Here is an 8,145-nt window from a genome sequence, read left to right on the forward strand (position 1 = left end):
ACAAAGTGTCCCAAAATGTAATGGCACCAAACAACACTCATTTTATTACACTCATGGGCTCTGTGAGTGAGGAACTTGAACGGGGCATAGAAGGTATGGTTCGCTCTGCTCCACCTTGCCTGGGGCCTCAGTTGGGAAACCCAGATGGCTGGGGGTGACTTGAATGGCCAGGGCTGGAGTCATGGGGAGACTTCTTGCTCACAAATCTGGTGTCTGGGCTGGAATAACTCGAAGCCTGCCCTCACCTGGGACTAAACCTCAGGTTCCCTCTCCCTAGCCTGCCCCTGTGACTTAGACATCCTCACAGCAGGGTGGCCTTGATGTGGTCAAACTTCCTACCTAGAGGGCCAGAAATCTAAGAGCAAGTATTCTAGAAAGAAAACGGGCTGGGTGCAGTGGCTCACGCCTGTAATCCCAGCACTATGGGAGGCAGAGGGGGGTGGATCACCTGAGGTCAGGAGTTTGAGACCAGCCTGGCCAACATGGTGAAAACCCGTCTCTACTAAAAATACAAAAATATTAGCCGGGCATGGCGATGGGCGCCTGTAAACAAAACTGCACATACCCAGCACTGGAATTTCTGGGCCACAGAATTTCATATGCTCAGCTTTAGTGCTGCCAGCCAATTTTACAAAGCAATTATATCGACGTTACCACCGTGAGCAGTGTATGAGCGCTTTGGTTGGACTACATTCCTTCATTTTTCATTTTAGCTATTCTGGTGGCTGTGAAGTAGCAGCACGCTGTGATCTTAATTTGCATTTCCTTTGGATTTTCCTGATGCCTAATGATACAAGCTATAGTGGACTGAATGGTGGCTCTAAAAGATATCAGGTGCTCAAACTTCAGGAAGTAGTGAATGTTGCCTTACATGGTCAAGTTTTTGCAGCTGTGATTAAATTAAAGATTTTGAGATGGGATTATTCTGGATTATCTGGAGAGCACTAAATGTCATCATAGGTGTTTTTATAAGACAGAGTCAGAGGGAGATTAGATATTCACATAGAAGCTGAGGACAAGGCCAGGTGTGGTGGCTCACACCTGTAAGCCCAGCTGGGAGGCTGAGGCAGGTGGATCACTTGAGGCCAGGAGTTCAAAGCCAGCCTGGCCAACATGACAAACCCCCATCTCTTCTAAAAATACAAAAATTAGCCAGGCACGGTAGTGTGCTCCTGTAGTCCCAGCTACTTGGGAGGCTAAGGCATGAGAACCACTTGAACCTGGGAGGTGGAGGTTACAGTGAGCCAAGATCGCTCCACTGCATTCCAGGCTGGGTGACAGTGAGATTTCCGAGACTCCACCTCAAAAGAAAAAAAAAAGAAGTTGAGGGCAAGATGGAGGAGTGATCCAGCCACAAGCCAAAGGGAGCCAGGAACTACCAGCAGCCCCCAGAAGTTAAAAGTGCCAAGGAATGGATCTTCCTCAGAGCCTCCAGAGGGAGCATGTCCTTGCCAATACCTTGATTTTGGACTCCTTGTCTCCAGAACTTTGAGAAAAAATTTCTGCTGTTTTTAAGCCACCATGATTGTGGGAATTTGTCACAGCAGCCCCAGGAAACTAACACAAGCATATTTTTATTTGTTTTTTCACCGTTATTTTATCTTCCTTTATGAAGATAAAATATACTCATTCATGCATATTGCCTATTTTTTACTGGGCAGTCTGCCATTTGTTTATTGATTTTTAGGGTTTTAAAAATATATATTCTGGATATAAACTGAACTGGTTCAAGTTCTCCTGGAAGCAGAGATTGAGGTGGAGTTAGATGTGTCAAAGGAGCCAGGCGTGGTGGCATGGCCATGTACTCCCAGCTACTCAGGAGGCTGAGGCAGGAGAATCACTTGAGCCCAGGAGGTGAAGGCTGCAGTGACCTATGATTGTGCCACTGCACTCCATGCTGGGCAACAGAGCAAGACTCTGTCTCTTTTAAAAAAATGTTTTTCAGGCCAGGCACGATAGCTCACGCTTGTATTTCCAGTACTTTGGGAGGCCGAGGCAAGTGGATCACCTGAGGTCAGGAGTTCGAAACCTGCCTGGCCAACATGGTGAAACCCCATCTCCACTATAAATACAAAAATTAGCCAGGCGTGGTGGTGAGTGCCTGTAATCCCAGCTACTTGGGAGGCTGAGGCAGGAGAATCACTTGAACCCGGGAGGCGGAGGTTGCAGTGAGCTGAGATCATGCCACTGCTCTCCAGCCTAGACAATAGAGTGGGACTCAGTCTCAAAAAAAAATTAAACCTGGAAGCCAGGAGCCGTGGTATGTGTCTGTAGTCCCAGCTACTCAGGAGGCTGAGGCAGGAGGATCACTTGAGCCCAGGATTTCGAGTTCAATCTGAGTAACATAGCAAGACCCCGCCACTAAAAAATAAAAAATTAATAAAAAAGAAATTAAAGCAGAGAAATGTTAAATAATATTTATTAATTCATTAAAAAAACAAACTCATCTGTAATCCCAGCACTTTGGGAGGCTGAGATGGGCGGATCACGAGGTCAGGAGATCGAGACCATCCTGGCGAACACAGTGAAACCCCGTCTCTACTAAAAAAATGCAAAAAACTAGCTGGGCGAGGTGGCGGGCGCCTGTAGTCCCAGCTACTCAGGAGGCTGAGGCAGGAGAATGGCACAAACCTGGGAGGCGGAGCTTGCAGTGAGCTGAGATCCGGCCACTGCACTCTAGCCTGGGCGACACAGCCAGACTCCATCTCAAAAAACAAACAAACAAACAAACAAACTCATTACATGTTAACATCAGAGTGATGAGGCAAGGCATGGTGGCCCATGCCTGTAATCCCTGTACTCTAGGGGGCCGAGGTAGGCGGATCACTTGAGGTCAAGAGTTCAAGACCAGCCTGGCCAACATGGTGAAACCCCATCTCTACTAAAAATACAAAAAAATTATCCGGGAATGGTGGCAGGCGCCTGTAATCTCAGCTACTTGGGAGGTTAAGGCAGAAAAATCACTTGAATCCGGGAGGCGGAGGTTGCATTGAGCCAAGATCATGCCACTGCACTCCAGCCTGGGCAACAGAGCAAGACTCTATCTCTAAATAAATAAATAAATAAATGGGCCAGGCACAGTGGCTCACACCTGTAATCCCAGCACTTTGGGAGGCCAAGGTGGGCAGATCACCTGAGGTCAGGAGTTCGAGACCAGCCTGGCCAACATGGTGAAACCCCATCTCTACTAAAAATACAAAAATTAGCAGGCATGGTGGTGGGCCCCTGTAATCCCAGCTACTCGGGAAGCAGAGGCAGATGAATCACTTGAACTCGAGAGGTGGAGGTTGCAGTGAGCTGACATTGCACCATTGTACTCCAGCCTGGGCCACAAGAATGAAACTCCATCTCGAAAAATAAATAAATAATAAATAAATAAATAAATTTACATAACAAGTCTTACCTTTCTTCATTGCCATCTTGTTTTAACTGGGTCTTCACATTCTTCTTCCTTGGTTTGGGCAAATGATGCTACAGTATTTAGATCTGAAGTCTCAGCTCCATGCTTTTTTTTTTGAGACACAGTCTTGCTCTGTCACCCTCTCTGTAGTGCAGGGATGCAATCTCAGCTCACTGCAACCTCTGCCTCCTGGATTCATATCATTCTTGTGCCTCAGCCTCCCAAGTAGCTGGGATTACAAGCATACATCACCATGCCCAGCTAAATATTTTGTATTTTTAGTAAAGATGGGATTTGCCATGTTGGTTAGGCTGCTCTCAAACTTCTGGCTTCAGGTGATCTGCCAGCCTTGGCCTCCCAAAGTGCTGGGATTACAAGCATGAGCCACTGCCCCCAGCCAGCTCTGTGCTTTTGAGATATAAATTTTCTATCTTGTTCCACCTAAGAAGCATCCCTTTAGAAATCCAAATTTAGGGTTGCTTAGCTAACAATTGTTTAGGGCATTGAAATGGGCAATTGAAAGGCTGATAGTTTGAATGGGGAAAAGAAAAACTATTTGAAAGCTGGCAAATGAGAATTTGTTAAGGAAACTATAAGTTAAGGAAGCTCTAAGTTAAGGAAGCTCTAAGTTCTGCTTCTGTCTGTGTGTCTCTAAGTCTGTATGTGCTATGCATATGTGATGATATTTGGTAAATAAAGCTAGTTTTTAAATTATTAGTAAAATGTGCTAGGTGCAGTGGCTCATGCCTGTAATCCCAGCACTTTGGGAGGCCGAGGCGGGTGGATCATGAGGTCAGGAGACTTAGACCATCCTGGGTAACATAGTGAAACCCCGTCTCTACTTAAAAAAAAAAAATTACAAAAATTAGCTGGGCGTGGTGGCACGTGCCTGTAATCCCAGGTACTCGGGAAGCTGAGGCAGGAGAATCACTTGAACCTGGGAGGTGGAGGCTGCAGTGAGCTGAGATCATGTCACTGTACTCCAGCCCAGCGACAAAGCTAGACACCGTCTCAAAAATAAATAAATACATAAATAAAATAAAATAATTAGTAAAAATGAAATTGGAAGGCCACATGTGGTGGCTCACACTTGTAATCTCAGCATTTTGGGAGGCCAAAGTGGGCAGATTGCTTGAGCCCAAGAATTCAAGATCAGCCTGGGCAACATGGAAAAACTCTGTCTCTATAAAAAATACAAAAATTAGCCAGGCATAGTGGTGTGTGCCTATAGTCCCAGCTACTCAGGAGGCTGAGGTGGAAGGATCACCTGAGCCTGGGGAGGTTGAGGCTGCAGTGAGCCATGATCACTCCACTGCATGCCATCCTGGGCAACACTGGTCTCTGGAGAGTGAGACCCTATCTCCAGAAAAAAAAAGAAGAAAGAAATAAAGAAAAAAGAAAGAGAAAGAGAGAGAAAGAGAGAGAGAAAGAAAGAAAGAAAGGGAAAGAGAGAGAGAGAGAAAGAGAGAGAGAGGAGGGAGGGAGGGAAATTGGAACGGCTTCAGAATTGTCAGTTAAATATAATTGTTTTTGCCTGGGTCTACTGATCAGACAGGTTTACATAGTCTCTATTACTTTTTTTTTTTTTTTTTTTTTAAGACGGAGTCTCGCTCTGTCACCCAGGCTGGAGTGCAGTGGCTGGATCTCAGCTCACTGCAAGCTCCGCCTCCCGGGTTTACGCCATTCTCCTGCCTCAGCCTCCCGAGTAGCTGGGACTACAGGCGCCACCACCTCACCCGGCTAGTTTTTTGTAGTTTTTAGTAGAGACAGGGTTTCACCGTGTGAGCCAGGATGGTCTCGATCTCCTGACCTCGTGATCCGCCCATCTCAGCCTCCCAAAGTGCTGGGATTACAGGCTTGAGCCACCGCGCCCGGCTGTTTTTTGTTTTTGAGATGGAGTTTTGCTCTTGTTGCCCAGGCTGGAGTGCAAATGGTGAGATCTCAGCTCACCACAACCTCCATCTCCCAGGTTCAAGTGATTCTCCTGCCTCAGCCTTCCAAGCTGAACTACAGGTGTATGCCACCACATCCGGTTAATTTTTGTATTTGTAGTAGAGACAGGATTTCACCATGTTGGCCAGGCTGGTCTCGAACTCCTGACCTCAAGTGATCTGCTCACCTTGGCCTCCCAAAGCGCTGGGATTATAGGCGTGAGCCACCGCACCCAGCCTATTACATGTTTTAAAGTCATAAAACTGCTGCTCCTGTAATATTTCTTAAACTTGCTTGATTTGTCTGCGAGCTAAAGCTGTAAGGTCTGGCTGCTGGGCTTCCTGAAACCTTGCACACATCTTACTGTATGATTGTATTTGGTTTTGAGTCTCTGGATTCTGGGGTCTGGACAGGTGACCATAGTGAGGCCTGCAGAAATATGCATGTCCTCACTGTTTGGACTACCAGCTGCAAGGCAGAGCCAAACCCAATATGGCCCCATCATCCCTGGCTCAGCTGTGCTACCTGGTCGTGCTGGATGTGGTTTGATCCTCCAGGAATTTGCTTCACAGCTCTTTCCTCTGTCCCAAGCTCTATGCCTGATGTGTAAATTCAGGACCCAAAGGGCACAAAAAACCAAAAAACTACTAAATGTAAGGAAAACAACCCTGTATACAGCATGTATAAAGAAAAGCAAGATATATTTGGGGGGATAAAAGTTTTAAAGGCATTAAGATGTGCATTTGTTGAGAAAAAATAATTTAGTGTATTTAAGAAGTTATTTAAAGGTTTTCTTTGTTTGTTTGTTTTTGACAGGATCTCTCACTCTGTGACTCAGGCTAGAGTGCAGTGGAGCAATCATGGCTGACTGCAGCCTTGACCTGCCAGGCTCAAGCAGTCCTCTCACCTCAGCCTCTTGAGTAGCTGGACTACAGGTGTGTACTGCCACACCCAGCTGATTTTCTTTTCTTTTTTTCTTTTTTTTTCTTTTTGAGACAGAGTTTTGCTCTTGCTGCCCAGGCTGGAGTGCAATGGCTCCATCTCGGCTCACCACAACCTCTGCCTCCAGGGTTCAAGCAATTCTCCTGCCTCGGCCTCCTGAGTAGCTGGGATTACAGGCATGTGCCACCATGCCTGGCTAATTTTGTATTTTTAGTAGAGACAGAGTTTCTCCGTGTTGGTCAGGCTGGTCTTGAACTCCTGACCTCAGGTGATCCACCTGCCTCAGCCTCCCAAAGTGCTAGGATTACAGGCATGAGCCACTGTGCCTGGCTTACCCAGCTGATTTTGAAACTTTTTTTGTAAAGATGGAATCTCACAATGTTTCCCAGGCTGATCTCAAATTCCTTGGGCTCAAGTGATCCTCCTACCTCAGCCTCCCAAAGTGCTGGGGTTACAGGCATGAGCCACTGTGCCCCGCCTTAAAGGTTGTTTTTAAATGAAGAAAAAAGATATCAATAACATTAAATGAATGTAGAAAGTTGGGAAGAGAAAGAGAATAGAGAAAAAACGTATAAGAGATTATAAAAGGTTTGTGAAAATCTTGTGGGTCAAAAGCTGACTGAAACTGGATGGATTTATAAGGTTTTAATTATTTATTTATTTTAGAAAACTGATGTTTATTTTCCATCAACCTTATTTCCACATTGCTTAAGAGACTATAGAAGAGTAGCTTAAACCCACTCAGTGGTTGTTCCTACCCATTTAGTGGCCTGAGCAGTGGGTGCTGCAGACCAGTCTTCTGCGGCAGGCTGAGCACTCCACTCTTCAGTAGGAACCTGCTAAATAGGCACAGAGGGCACCTGCATGCCTTCAGACCAGTGTGCAACTTCAGGCTGAGTAGCAGTGAATTCAGGAGGGGGAGCAGTCTATTTACCCTGAAATTCCTTCTTGATCACAGCTTTTTCAGCAGCTCTTCCTTATCAACCTTCCTTCTCAATTGCTTCGGGATCTCTAAAAAAGTAGAGATCAGGTATAACCTCCCTTGGGTGTTCAATGGAGATGGTGTCATGCATGCTCAGACCTTCCCAGGCCAGCCTCCACATCAGACCCACTGAATGAGCTCTCTTGATGTATTTAATGGCTATGTCCATACAGTACAGAGGAGAATCTGTGTTACACAGAGCTATGGTAGGCAGGTTAACATAAAAGGCCTATGTAGGATGCCACTGGTCAGCTCTGGGACCAGTAACCACCAGAAGACATGGCCCCCAGAAGGTTGTCTGGATCTGGTTAGTGAAAGTTCCTAGAATGAAACAGCCAGCAACAGGAGTGGCTCCAACGGCAGCAACAACTTCAGCACAGCCAACCAGGTAGTGTTCCTGGAGGATGTGATGCTGACATCAGCGGGGTTTTCAATGGCACAAGCTGCCAGCAGAAGCTTCTCCAGATTTATGATGTCGATGCCATCACTTTTCCTTTGATAGATGTGCTGTTCCATTTGGAAGTCAAGGTTGGTGCTACCTAAGTGGCTTTCTGCTGCAAGGAACTTGAGGACACCCTTCTCCTTAATTTCCAGAACAATCAGGCTCCAAACATTGTAAAAGTTTCTCTTTAAGTTATGACAGGGCTGGACACAGTGTTTCATGCCTGTGATCCCAGCACTTGGAGAGGTTGAGGTATGAGGATTGCTCAAACCCAGGAGTTTGAGACCAGACCTGGTAGCATAGTGAGACCCCATCTCTATTTTAAATAAATAAATAAAAAGTTACGATGGGAATCCAGAACAATGGATCTATGGTCCCTTCTCTAAGTAGTGAGGAAAGGCAAGGTTTCATTAAAGTTAACTTTAGTATTGATAATACATTATACGG

The 8,145-nt window shown here is 46.0% G+C and overlaps 1 pseudogene; it reads right to left on the reverse strand.

The window, feature by feature from the left end:
* Positions 1-7,005: 7,005 nt before the first annotated feature.
* LOC117062823 lies at positions 7,006-7,919 on the reverse strand (annotated as a pseudogene).
* Positions 7,920-8,145: the final 226 nt, after the last annotated feature.

The sequence above is a fragment of the Trachypithecus francoisi genome, unplaced genomic scaffold, assembly GCF_009764315.1.
Source record: "Trachypithecus francoisi isolate TF-2019V2 unplaced genomic scaffold, Tfra_2.0 Lachesis_group17, whole genome shotgun sequence".
In the NCBI taxonomy this organism is placed as follows: domain Eukaryota; kingdom Metazoa; phylum Chordata; class Mammalia; order Primates; family Cercopithecidae; genus Trachypithecus; species Trachypithecus francoisi.